We start from the raw sequence: 14,339 nt of genomic DNA, 5'->3' as shown, positions 1-14,339 counted from the left end.
GGAGAGCAGTATGCCACTCAGCAACCCTGTGGCTCCTAACGCAGAAGTGCACAGCCTGTCTGCCTGAAGGGCCACCGTGGGAACTTTAATCCTGGGTGATCAATATTCTTCTGATTGTCCAACAGACCCAGGGTATAGGTTACAACTGATAACCATCAGCCAGAATTCAGTTGCAGAAAGCAGAACCCTGCAGCTATAGCCAGTGTAAGCAAGAGGGGATTCAGTGAGGCTAGTAAATGACGTCAGGAGTTCCCAGGGGGGCTGAGGGTGCAGGCACTGGGATAAACGGTAGGGAATACAAAGCTACCCCAGACAGCCACCACGTCTTCTGTGACCAAGAAGCTCAATGGGGTGTAGAACCAATCCCACCATGACAGGCACATCGTGGCTCCCTCCATCAGGAAACCACTCATGCTCCAGCCCCAAGACCTTCCACACTTGCCAGAATCCTCACAAGAGAAAAGGATGCCCTGTGCCCTAGGTAGCAGAGACTCATGGCTTTGCCCACATCCCTTTCCAACTTCAAAGAGCCAGCCAGTGCAACGTTTGGCCTGCGTGCTCTCTCTGGCATATGAGGTCAGACAATGCAGTTTGCAAACTCATTCTAGAAAAAGTGCTTATACCTCATTGCTGAATAGCACTACAGCCATCTTTGAGTTGCTCCCCTTAGGAAGCTATGCATGGACACCAGAGCCTAGGCTACCCCCTTCAAAGCAATTTTGGAACTCTTTTCCTGGAACAGCCATCAGAGCTGTCGTGGTACCAGAGGAATAAATACTCTGGCTCCCTCGCCCCAAGAGAGGGATAACTCCATAGCATGGATTAGAAACCATTTTCCATCCTGGTTAAGTCCTAGACACCCAAGGAGTAACCTGCTTGATCACACACTCTTGGCACCTGCCTCCCTTCTTATTTCCTTCATCATTCCCCTCCCAGTGTTTCTTGGAGTAACCTCTTAAATGAACTATTTGCACTTGAATGCTTATCTCAGGGTCAGCTGTGGTGGGACTGGTCCTTGGGGCTCCTCCTAAAGCTGTACAGCAATCCAGGGTCCTCCACGCGGTGCTCAGGGGCAGAGGCAGGCCGACGCCCGAGGCAGTTCCAGTTGGACCTCCGCCTCCCAAAGAAGTGCACCTGCCTGCCTGAAGTTAATCACTTCTAGAAACTTCGCAGCTAGGAGGACCAGAAAAGTCACTGTTAGTTTCCCACCAGCTCAGTTGAGGCAGGCCCGGAAGGAGGAGCGGGGTGGCTGCAGCAGTGTGACCCCTCAGGCCCCTCACCCAGCTCCCACACCCCAGACCACGTGCAGTTTTGGGAACTCAGAGCCCAGCCATAAGATCTTCAAGTTCACGGGCATCAAGTTTCAGAATCTTAGGATGTCAGGGCTGGGAGGGTACTTGGAGACTGCTCGTTAGGGTCATGAAAACTGAGTCTCTGTCGGAGAGGGGGCACAGCTGGAAGTTCCCACAGCAGATTAGGGGCAGATGGGAAACAAGAATTCCATTCTCCCAGATTCTGGAAAAATGATTATTTTTTATATCGCTCAACTGCATGCTTCATTAAGCCTGGGTGTCTTCCTGGGAGAAACTCTTGCCATGTCCTGCTACCATCTTTCAACAAGAGGGCATCAATAGCTCTTTCGCTGTGGAGTGCTTACTGAGTGCTTATGCTGTGGTAAGCACTTTGCACGTATAGTGGAGAAAAATTCTGGAAGCAGAATGCCGGGGGCTCACCCAGCTCCACAACTCACCTTGCACAAGCAGCTTGGCCTCTTTGTGTCATCCTGTCTTTGTGTGTCATGTGTATATGCCATGATAGTACCTACTGTAGGGCAGCTGCAGATGCGGAAATGAGGTTGGGATTTTCGCCCAAGTCACACAGTGAGTAAGTGGCACAACCAGGTGTTGCAACCAAAGCAACGCGCTTCCACTGTTAACCTCTGTGCTAAACGTAAGTAAGCACAAGCCTTCAAATGGTCATCGACCTAATCCCGAAGCAAAAGTACCAGCTTGTAAGCCAATTCTGAGCAGTCTATTCATTCAATAAAGATTTACCAAGCACCTACTGTGCACCTACAAGAATGTAGTGCAGAGCTACCCCACCACCTAGCTCCACATGCAGTCTAAGGATAAAGCCAAAAGGTGGAAACAAAATCAAGTCAAGAGTCAGAAAGCAACCAGCGTCCTGACTGCACCAGCAGCCCTGATCCAGCCCTACCTGGAGCAGGCAGAACCCTGGACTCGCAGTCTCTTGAGCCCTTACATCATCATTACTTGCTAAATCAATCTGAATTGTGTTTTCTATTATTTAGACCTACAAGTCTTGATTGTGAGAGTAGGTTTGGCTCAACCCATTCTCACACTCAGCAGGACAGATACAAAAGCAGTAAAAAAACCCTCCTCACTTCCTGGTCTTGACCAGTAACTTCAGATTTTCCTGTAAAAGGAATTGGGTCATGAACGTGTTTGGTATCACTTCATGAAGCACAACATGGGACCTTTCCAAGTGGACCCCTCCACTGCCAACAACATTTATTCATTTATTTACTTATTGAGACAGAGCCTCCCTCTGTCACCCTGGGTAGAGTGCTGTGACATCATTATAGCTCAGAGCAACCTCAATCTCTTGGGCTCAGGTGATCCTCTTGCCTCAGCCTGGGATTACAGGCACCTGCCACAACGCCCGGCTAGTTTTTCTATTTTTAGTAGAAAACTATTTTTTTTAATCTATTTTTTTCTATTTGTTCTTGCAAGGTCTCGACTCCTGAGCTCAAGCAATCTACCTGCCTTGGCCTCCCAGAGTGCTAGGATTACAGGCATGAGCCACCACACGCAAGCACCTACGGCATGTAAAGACCGTATGCTTGAGGGGTCCCTGGTATGTGGTGGCATGTCCCAGAGGCAGTGGCCTCCTGGGGAGAGACACCTGTTCCAATCCTGTCTCTACTAATCATGAGCTGCATGACATTAGGCACATTACCCTGTGCTGCCACCCCTCATCGGCACAATGGGAATAACATTAGCACCGACCTCTGCAATTTTTGAGAAAATTAAAAAAGATAGTGTATATAAATCACTTGACACAATAAACAGAAACTATATGGGTATATGCATACATACAATAGCCCAGATAATGAACTACCCCAAGGATAGACTTCAACACTATATTTATGGAGTGAACATCTCAAATTTGAGCGAAAATAGAACTTGCGGAGGAGCGAGTGTAATACTTGTGTCTTTAAGTTCAGAATCCACAATTACTTGGAAGGCAAGGTCAAACTTTTAAGAATTCAGCAATCATGTGTGTGTCTTGGACAGGTTAGCTCTTCATAGGAAAAAAAGGTGGAGAAGGTTTTTGATTGCTTCTTTCAAATATTTATTCAGCACTAAATCTGTGCAGGACACTGAGGATAAAGGCGATGACAAGAAATATGAGGCCGTCCCATTATGTAGCTGAATGTCATTCATGTTTTTCAAACTGTAGAGTCACACCCATCAGTGAGCTCATCAAATCAGTTTAGTGAGCTGTGACCAGTGTTTTTAAAAAATGAACTAGGTTAGATCAAGGTTGGCCATGCACAGCCTATGGGCCAAACCCAGCCTACTGCCTATCTTTATATATAAAGTTATTGGAACACGTTCATTTGTTTACACATTGTCTATGGATATTTTCATGCTAAAACAGCAGAAGTAAGTAGTTGTCACAGAGACTGGGTTGGCCAGCAAAACTGAAAATATTTGCTATTTGGCCCTGACAGAAAAAGTCTGCCAACTCCTGGGCTAGACTAACATGGAATTTATAATGTTATAAATTCACCCTCTGGGTCCACAGTAGGACTTCACTTCTTCACCTTGTTTAAAATTATAATCACGTGGCTCAGCGCCCGTAGCACAGTAGTTACAGTGCCAGCCACATGCACCGAGGGTGATGGGTTTGAATCCGGCCCAGGCCAGCTAAACAACAATGACAACTGCAACAAAAAAGTAGCCGGGTGTGTGGCGGGTGCCTGTAGTCCCAGCTACTTGGGCGGCTGAGGCAAGAGAATCACTTAAGCCCAAGAATTTGAGGTTGCTGTAAGCTGTGATGCCATGGCTTTCTACTGAGGGCGACATAGTGAGATTCTGTCTCGAAAACAAAAAAATTATCACATGTAGTAAGGGTAAGTATTGCTTCTTGAAACTTTCAGTCAATGAGGATGTGTGTGTATGTAGTTTTTTGTATGGCATTACAGGGGTGTAGTATAAAATACCTTTCTTATTGAGGATCATGGTCAGAAGTGTTTAAAACAGTGACCTAGAACTTTGGAAAAAACTTAACAGTCCAGAGAATAACATCTAACATATTTGAAAGGAAGGGGTAGTTTTAGTTCTCTTCATGCCTAGGGAAAAAAAGGCTGGTTTTTAGCCAATAATTCTCCAAGTCTCTAGGGCAGAGGTCAGCAAAAATTTTCTGTAAAGGACCAGATATTTCAGGTTTTGAGGGCCAAGAAGTCTTTGTTGCAAATACTCAACCCCGTCATGGTAGTGGGAAAGCAGCCATAGAGAATACAGAAGGGAATGAGTGTGGATGTTTGCCAATAAAACTTTATTTACAAAAACAGGCAACTGGCCAGATTTGACCTGTGGGTCTTAGTATGCCAATCCCTGAAACTGTAGTAAGAAGGACTTAGATTTCAGATGTGTGGGAAAACTAAAGAGAAGTTCCTGTTAGAAGAACAACGCCCTATTGAGTGTACATTGGGGGGGAGGGGGTGTCAGTAAACCATGGCCCATGGGCTAAAATCTAGCTGCTTTCATAAATAAAGTTTTATTTGTTCATGTGTTGTCTATGGCTGCTTTCATGTGATGACAGCAGAGTTGAGTAGTTACAACCGAGGCCATCTGGCACACAAAGCCTAAAATATTTACTCTCTGACCCTTTACAGAAAATATTTGCTGACCTCTGGCCTCCATGGCCTCACTCATACCCAGGCTTATGTTCAAAAAGTGGTGGTTAAGGGCTTAGGGTGGATCCAGGGCCATATCCAGAAAAGTCCTTAGAACAAAGGAAGCCTCAAACAGACTGATATTTGCAATAAAGTAAATAGGGCAAAAGCCAAAATAAGAATCAAAGTAACCCCTGGCCCTGCACCCTGGAGAGATTTGGACCGCAGTGACGCTCAAGAAATGAGTTCACAGCTAAAATGTGCTCCATAAATGTTACAATAACAAGAACAATAAATAGTAATAAAACACAAAGCCATGTACCCTGTCTCCAAGGGCAAGACCTCCTGGGGTTTTGGGCCTAGAAGTAGGGAGGGGACAGCCCTGTAACAATGGCCAGTTTGGGCAGAGCGGCTGATGGTCCTGTAAGGACCCAGTGGGTGAAGTCCAGAGGAGGAAGTTCAGATGCAAGCAAGAACTGGGGAAAGATGTCTCACTCCAACTGGGAAGAAGGTCAACCCTTATTCTCATGAAGAGTGCTGAGAGTCTTTGCCAGACCCAACCGAGTTCTGAGTGTCCCCTCATCCCAGGCACATAGGACCCTAAGTGCCAAACTGCAAGGCAGACTGAGACACCTTGGTGTCTTCTGCACCAGGAGGCTTTGCCAGTCCCACAGTCAACAGCTGATAACTTGGACAGATGGTCCCAGTCCCTCCACCTTCTGCAGAAAAAATGCAAGATAAGGTCCAAAAAGCTAACCTGAAAAGCTAACCCAAGCACAAAACTGTCGAATCAAAAGCTTGCCACAAAAGCTGACTAGGCAGATCCAAGCAATGATGTGTTCCCTTCTTGCAACACGCCCAGAATGGCCCAGCAGGCCGCAGAGGTGAAAGGCAGATCCCGTCCAAAATCATCAAATGCCCTAAGGATGACCGGAGTCGTGAAAAGTCTAAACAAACCCAAGCTTCCCAAGTCTCCAAAGAGCACAGGAGAATGTGGATTATGGTAATAGCGTTCACAGCAGCCTGCATTTCTGCAGGCTCCGAGGGCTTAGAAACTCCGTGCAGGGCGTCTGTGGGAATGCCGCAGGTGGCAAGCAAAATAATTCCTCTTTACAGGACAGAAAGGCTGAGGTGCAAGAGAGCTCACTCCACTTCCCGAGGTATCTTAGAGCTAGTTAAAAACAGGGAGCACGAGTTTTCCAAAAATCTGTCAGATGGTCAGCGTGCCCAGCCACTTTGCCTCAATGTGACAAACTCTTAAACAGCACTTATGAAATGCCAGGCACTGTTCTAAGCACTTTATATCAAAGATCTCACTTAGTCCATGATGCCGCTATGACACAGGAATCCCCAGGTGAGGAAACTGAGGTCTACAGAGGCCAAGGCCACCCAAATAGAAGAGGGACCTTGCTACTGCTAAGTGCAGGAGGCCTGCTCTTCTTTTTGAAGAATGAAATGTGTTGTCAGGAGATGGTCAATGCAGCATCTTCTCCTTTTTTCTTTTCTTTCTTTTTTTTTTTTTGAAACAAAGTCTCACTATATTGCCCTGGGTAGAGTGCCCTAGCGTCACAGCTCACAGCAACCTCCGATTCTTGGGCTTAAGTGATTCTCTTGCCTCAGTCTCCCAAGTAGCTGGGACTGCAGGTGCCCACCCCAACACTGGGATTTTTTTTGTTGTAGTTGTCGTTGTTGTTTGGCAGGCCCGGGCTGGATTCGAACCGGCTAGTTCTGGTGTACATGGCTGACGCCCTAGCTGCTGAGCTACAGGAACCGAGCCTCGTCTTCTCCTTTTTCACCTGACACCTCTTCTCAGTACACGGCAGGCACGATTAGGTGAGAAGTAAGACACAGACATACCGAACATTTCCAGAGCACAAACTGCGTGCCAGGTTCCCCTGGGGCTTTATCTCCGACTCCTCGAGCCGCGCTCTCTGCGGATGCACTTTCTCTCCCCAGCTTGGAGGTGAAGGTACCGAGGTTTAGGAAGTCTCCTGAAGAGGCAGTGATATCAGTGGCTGATGTCCCAAGCACCTGCCTCGAGTGACAGGCTCCAGGCCACTCCACATCCACCTCCTCACTGACTGCTCATGCCGAAACTCTGATCAGGCCCCCTCATTCTTCCCACTGCCCCGTCAAGGAGACTGAGGCTGCAACTGGCCTGAAGCTGCAGTCCTAACAAACGTGCCATGAAGTCAGAGGGGAAGAGACCTTTGAGGACCCAACCCTGTCCTCAAGGCTGCAGCCAGCATCTCCCATCACATATAGGGAGCTGTGCACACGAGTATTCCCACGGGACCTTTCTTGCTTGGTCGCATGGACCACAACATCCCCCCTTTCCCAGGAGAAATCAGGCACTTGCCTTCTTCAGACTCAGCCATTCGTGGGGCTCTCTGAAGCCAGCCAGAGGTGACAGAGCAGGGAGGGAGGATTTTTGAGCGGCCTGGAGCCCGCTCAGGGTCCAGTTTGGGGAGGCTCCCCGGCTAACCTCGGGGAGCTTTCAGCATCCACCCTGCTTGTTTTTGGCAACTTCCTGAACTGGTGCCAAGAAAAGGAGGAGAGAGGGAGAGATGGGGAAAAAAAGAGAAAGCCCAGGAACAGATAAAAATAGAAAGGGGGGATTCAGGTCGTGGAGAAGTTCTTTTACAGAATAGCATTTTGATGAATTACACGCAGATGAGGCAACAACACGTGGATTAAGTTTCCCTTAATATTCTCACAGCTTTGGAAATTAGTGCGGGGGAACACTGCCCCAAAGTTGATCCTAGCTTCCCCTGAACACTTCACCGCCACTCTCTTCTGTTGGGTCTATGTCACACTTGAAATCCTTCAAGGAGAAAAGAGTTTGAGCTGGAAGGTGAAAACGCTGAGCCCTAGCTGTGTGACCCTGGGCAAGGCGAGCCACCTATCCTCTCTAAGCTGGGTTCCCTGATCTGTAAAGAGAACTTCACTTACAGATTTCACCCCTTGTCTGGGTGAACTTTTCTGCCCAAATCCCAGATCTGAGACTCCCTGTACCCTGTTGCTATAATATTCATTCAATAGCCAAGCACAACTCCTGGGCTCCAGAAGAGGCCCCCAGCAAGCACTTGAGTTATTTTTCTCACGAATCTCATGAAAAATCTGGGAGGTATATGTATTCTCTCCCCACCAAGAGAAGGTAAGACTTGGTGAGAGCAAGTTCATTTAGTCATTCGACAAACACGAGCACCTACTTTTACTGTCAGGATTTCTGTGGACACCACTGACATTCAGAGTGGGTCATTCTTTGTTGGGGGGGAGGGTGCTGTCCTGTGAACTTGAAGATGTTCAGTAGCCTCTCCGGCCTCTACTCACCAGATGCCTTCAGTGCACGCCCCTGCAGGTGTGACAACCAAGAATGTCTGCAGCTTCTGTCAAATGTCTCCCTGGGGGCAGAGTCACTCCTGGTGGAGAACTTCTGTTCTACCTAGGTTAAGTCAGGGAATCTTCCCTCTGAGGTGGGGGTGTTGGTGTCCTCAAACCTGGCTTGGAAAGGGTAAGTGGTTCGTCCTGCCCAAAGTCACGCAGCCAGTGTCAGAGAGGGGCACAAACCCAAGGAGTCTTGCTCTAGGGTCTGGGTGTGTAATTCCTCTCTGGCTTGGCGGCCCAGGTAAGTAATGTCTGCACAGCGGACTATTGGAGGCCTTTGATGTGTTGCCTTTGAGCCTGGGTTTAATTTACTATGCAGCTACACACACAAAAAAAATATCCCTAAGTAATGCCACTGTGCCTGGCCTTACCCCATCTCTCATCTTTTCCCCAAGATGGTCTTTTTGCTATAAAATGGTACTTTTCCTTAGATTGTCCACTACCTTCTCTTTGGTGAAGCACATTAGTAATAGGAAAAAAAAAAAAGCTAATAACAGGGACCTAGTCACAACCACTTCGTGATTGATAAGCACTTTTGTAACATTGAGAACCATTGTCTATCATGTACTCACCACCTGCTAAGCTCCAAGGGCTTTCATACTATTTCATCTAATCCTTAGGGCAAACCTTTGAGGTATGGGTGTGAATATCTCCATGATACAGATGAGGAAGCTGAGGCACAGAGAGGGGAAGTAACCTGCCTGACATCACACAGCTGTGCTCTCAACCACAGCAATAACCTGCCCCTCTTAACAGTGTTACACAGAGTAATGCGTTTAATCTCTGGCAATGGTCTTGGCAGACAGATATTACAACCTGTATTTTACAGATGTACAGACTGAGCCCCAGAATGATGAAGAAGCTGCTCTAGGCCACACAGCTATGGAGAGGCAGAGCCAGGACTTGACTTAGGAGTTTGATGTTCTCTTTGTTGGTTTAATCCCCTGCTGGACCTTGTGGATAACCTAAGCTGTCTCATCATACCTGTCCAGCTCCTCTGTGGACTGGGCTGTGCCTACTTTATAGAAGAGCTACATGATGGGGTGGGTGACTTGCCTGATGCCAGGCAGCTGTTAGGAATGCAGTTCTCTGGGACTCCAAGACATGGACCTTCCCACGGTACCATCCAGCAAGGGGGGGCTCCTTGCTAGCACCCCCCAAACCAGCCTTCTCAGTCAATACACCCTCCAGAGCTGGCAGGCTTGGGCTTTGGAAAGATGGGGTGTCTCCCATTGCTCATTTTTTAGTTGTCTCCCCATTCATGCCAAAGGGAACCACCCAGAATGGCATGACAGATGGCTGGTCAGGAGGCTGGGGAGCTGGCAGGCAAATCTTTCACCCTGGGGTCAATGGCTCTGCTCTGCAGGTCACCCATATACAACAGACCCTGTTCCCTCTGACAGCTGTTGGGGTCTTGCCCGCAAGAGGCCTGGGGGTGCTCAGGCCTGGTCAGCAGGAGACAGCTGGCCACAGCCCCAAGGCCACCAGCTGCCTGGCGCTTTTGCCACCCCTCTCTCAGCTGGCCCATTGACTTCCCCTCCCAGAGTCCTGTGTTTGGTCCTTGCCACCCTCACAGAACAAAGCATTTAAGCCCTCAGGGGCAGGTCACTGACAGACCTGGGTCTGAGTCCTGGCCAGATGGGTGAACTTTGTGCTACTTCTTTTAAATCCTTATCCCCTAGAGTTTTGTATCTGTGCCCATAGCTACACGGCCTCAGTAATCGCTGTTGTTAGTAATACAGTATCAGCAGGGGGGTAAGAATGTGTGCTTTGGACCTAGACACCTGGGCCTGAATCCTGGTTCCCTGCTTAGGACCAAAGCGACTTTGGGCAAATGATTTGACCTCTTTGTGCTTCTGAGTCTTTATCTGGAAAACTGTTCATCATGATACCAACCTCCAGGGCTATTAGACAAGCTGACACGTGAGAAGCACTTACATCCCCACCTGGAATGCAGTATGTGATCAATAAATCCACGCTATTACTATTATTGATTTGTGCTTCTGCCCATTCTGTGAGGGACATCCTCTTCTGTTAATTTACTTACGTTTTTAACTTTGGGTGAATCTTTAAAGGCCAGATCAAGGCTTTCCTCTTCCTAAAGATTTCTGAGATACCAGGAGGGCCTATTATACTTCTTGTGTATCTCTCCAAGATCTTTGTACAATGTTGGGCACATAGTAGGCCCTTCATCTAATAATAGTTATGAATGGCTATTTTAATTTTATTTTTAGAGACAGGGTCTTGCTCTGTCACCCAGACGGGAGTGCAGTGGCAGGATCTTAGCTCACTGTAGCTGTGAAGCAACCTCTTGCCTGAGCCTTCTGAGTAGGTGGGGCTACAGGTGTGCACCACTGTGCCCAACTCATTTATTTTTATTTTTTGTAGAGATGGGGTCTTACAATGTTGCCTAGGATGGTCTTAAACTCCTGGCCCCCTGGATCTTTCTTCCTTGGCCTCCCAAAGAGCTGGATTATAGGCATGAGCCACTGCGCCTGGCCAAATGGCTATGTTTTCTTGAGCACTTACTATATGCTGAGTAATATTACTATCCTTAACACACATTATCTTTACTGTCCTCTCAAATTTACATCTTAATAATAGATCTGTCCTATAAATGAGAAAACTGTTGCTTAGAGAAGTTCAATCACTTACCTATCACAGTAATAAGTGGCACAATTGAAACTTGAGGAATTCCAGGGGTTAAGCAAATCTGTCAGAAGGTAAGAAGGCTAGCATTTTTGATGTATCATTTCTGAGACTCTTACAGAGAACCCCAAACAACTCTGATTTCTAAGAATATCAGTCCCACTTTCTCATAGCAAGCTTCTGCTGCAAACAAATTAGTTTTCGTGGTAAGGATTTACAGTAAATCATTCTCTTTCTCTGGAAGATGCAAGTATTAGGACCCTTTCTGTTGCAAAATAACAGGAAATTTAGCTCAAATTGGCTTAAATGAAAAGGAACTATACTGACTCACATAACTGGAAATGCGAGGGATAGTTAGCTTCAGACATAGCTTGATCAAGGAATCTGTCCTCTCTTTTCCAGTTTTGCTTTCCCTGACGTTGACTTCATTTGCAGGCATAATCAAAGAGAGGCACAGAAGAGAAGAAGAGAGAGAAAGAGAGAGAAAGAGAAAGCACACAAGCTGTTGGAGAAGAGGCTGCCAGAACCTTCAAGCTCACCCCACCAGAGGTGAGATGGTACCTTTTCCCTAACAATACGGGCTAAAATCCAGGAATTATTCTGATTGGCTCAACTTGGGTCATGTGCCCATCCCTGAACCAATCACTGTGGCCAGGGAGGTGCTATGCATTCATGCCGGGATATGAGCCACAGCCTGTCTAAGGCTGGGGTCTTGGGATGAGCTTCCTCCTGAGCCAGGTGGACCAAGAGTGGCAAAGGAGTGTTTCTCAAAAGGACAATCAAGGTGTTTTTACGTGAATAATGGATCTAGATTGATAAAAAGGCATTATTGAGACAACTGGGAAAATCTAAATACAGAGTGGATGAAGGAGAGTGGTAAAGTGTGAATAATAAATGTCCCGAGTGACAGCAGTATTGTGATTTTGAAGGAGAAGGGCCTGTTAGGAGATGCACACTGTGGTAACCAGCATTCAAGACACTCCAAAGGTCTCTGTCTCCCGGTCTTCACACCTCTGTGTAATCCCCTCCCACGCCGTACCAGCATTGGTCTGTGTGACCGGTAGACCAGTAGAATATGGAAGAGTGATGGGATGTCATACTGAGATATGCCTATGAGGTACAGGTATGATGGGATGTCATACTGAGCTATAAGACACTATGGCCTCCATCTAGGCTTCTCATTCTCTCTTTCTCTCTCCTTTCACTCTCTTCACTTGCTTTGGGGAAATCCAGCCAAGGTGTCATGAGAAGCTCTATGAAGAGAGCTATGTGGATAGCAGAGGCCTATAGGGGAAGGCATTGAGGCCTCCAGCCACGTGGGTGAGCTCCACCATGCTGGACATGAATGCAGCCCCGCTGACACTGTGATTATAGCCTTGTGAGAGGCCCTGAACAGAGGAAGGACCCAGCTCAGCTGCTCCCAGATACCTGACCTACAGCAGCTATGATATAATAGATATTTGTTTTCTTAAGCCATTAAACTTTGGGGGTAATTTGTTACACAGTAATAGATAACTACTACATACGCTGAGGTCTGCAATAGCTCTCAACCAGCTTTACAAAAGTTCACAGAGGCAGACAGGGATAAAGGAAATGTGGCAAGCTTTTAACAATTATTGAGTCCATGGGATGGGTATGAGATGTCCACTGTGCTATTTTTTGTAGGTTCGATATTTTCCATATTAAAAAACTGGGGAGAAAAAAAGAGAAGAGTATAGACTTTGAAGCCGGGCCACCTGCCTTTGAATCTAGACTTTATTTACCTGTGGTGTGTCTTTGGGGTTACTCAACCACTCTGTGCCTCAGTTTCTGCATCTGTATACTCGGAATGAAAGTAGCTCCTATCTCATGTGGTGAGGATTAAAAGGATTAATGTATGCACAGCTCTTAAATCGGGTTCTGGTTCCCCTGTGCCACATCACACTCCCTTTGAACCTCTTGAGCCTGGCACAGAGACTTGGCAAAGAGTAAGCCCACAAGAAATATTTGTAGAATGAATGAATGAATGAGTTGATTTTCTAACCCATGGTATGCAGGCTTCTCCTGGTTTTGAAAAGTTCCTCTGTTAGCTAATGTGGCCAGAAAAATCTCTGTGGAATTCAAGAATTCCAAATGGCCTTGCTGGAAGCATGGCCCGAAAGGGTGGATTAAAAGGGGGTGGGGGGAATCAAGGCATGATGAAATGTGTGCATTGGAATACCAAGCTAGAAAACCAAGGAGAAACAATTATGGGTTTCTGTTGCAAAACAGCAGGGCTGCTCTCCAGACTGGCTTTCCTGTGTGCCTGGCAGAAAGTCATCACCAATCTCCAAACAAAAATCTGTACTGTAAGGTAATAGTAACTAACCCTTACCAAGTGGGGCTGTGTCCTAGGCACTGTTCTAACTGCACTGCATCTAGTAATTCATTTAATCCTTACAACAACCCCAGAAACTAGTACTATTATTCTTTCCATTGTACAGATGAGACACACAGAGACGTGAAGTAACTTGCTCAAAGTCACACAGCTTAGGAACTTGCGATCTCAGGCAGACTCAGATCAGATCTTTGTAAATTAAAAATGTCTGATGATTATAAACTCCTTATTCTTCATGAAGTTCCTCCCACAGATTCATGTATATGAGTTCAATCCCAGTGCTCCAACTAGCAGAGATTTTTTGTTCTTCCCTTCTGAAACATGAGCTAGATGTGTCTGTAGATTTTATAGACATGAAGGGATTTATTACTTTGCAATCAAACTACTCCAGGGCAGTGTTATCTTTTCCTTCACAAGGCAAGATTATCATAAATTAAAAGGCTTCCCCATTCCGGTAGGCACTTAGCTCGGCCGCGGAAAATCACTCTGGACTTTGCCCTCACCTGACCTTTCTAAACCACTTTCCAGGCATCACTACTTCCGGGACCTGAGCAGGGTTGATCACGAGAGCTTTGCTCCTGCAAATGGGGCCACAAATTATTCCAGGCATAAGAGAGAACAGAAGTGCCAGCTGGAGTCACATTCTGGGAGCTATAGAACTGTCAGGACTGGTGGGGGACACCCCTCTCCTCACCCTGGAGAAGTGGGCTGGAGGGGAACCAGCCTCTTCCTCTGGTCCTGCTGGGAGATGGGCTTGGGCACTTCCCCCCCCCGACCCCCACTGAAGTCATTTCATTCCACCAAAGGGGTAATATCTTATACCACATATTCTGAGAGAAGGACACCTGCCTCTATGGGAGGAAACAGTGGCCCTTTTGTCCCCCAAACCAAATGGCATCATTGTCCCTCAAACTGTCAGATGGGATGATGATGGTGATCCTGAGAATAGCCACCATGTAACAAGGCTTTATTAAATCATAATCTCAATTATCACCAGAGCCCCTACTCGTTCATGATATACTA

The 14,339-nt window shown here is 46.9% G+C and overlaps 1 protein-coding gene across 4 annotated transcripts in view; it reads right to left on the bottom strand.

Annotated features, from left to right (window-relative positions):
- Positions 1-14,339, bottom strand: part of EYA2 (EYA transcriptional coactivator and phosphatase 2) — a 279,314-nt gene that overhangs the window by 230,026 nt on the left and 34,949 nt on the right. The gene's annotated exons all lie outside the window — the stretch shown is intronic.

The sequence above is a fragment of the Nycticebus coucang genome, chromosome 21, assembly GCF_027406575.1.
Source record: "Nycticebus coucang isolate mNycCou1 chromosome 21, mNycCou1.pri, whole genome shotgun sequence".
NCBI lineage: Eukaryota > Metazoa > Chordata > Mammalia > Primates > Lorisidae > Nycticebus > Nycticebus coucang.
This window is presented reverse-complemented; position numbering and strand designations above follow the sequence as displayed.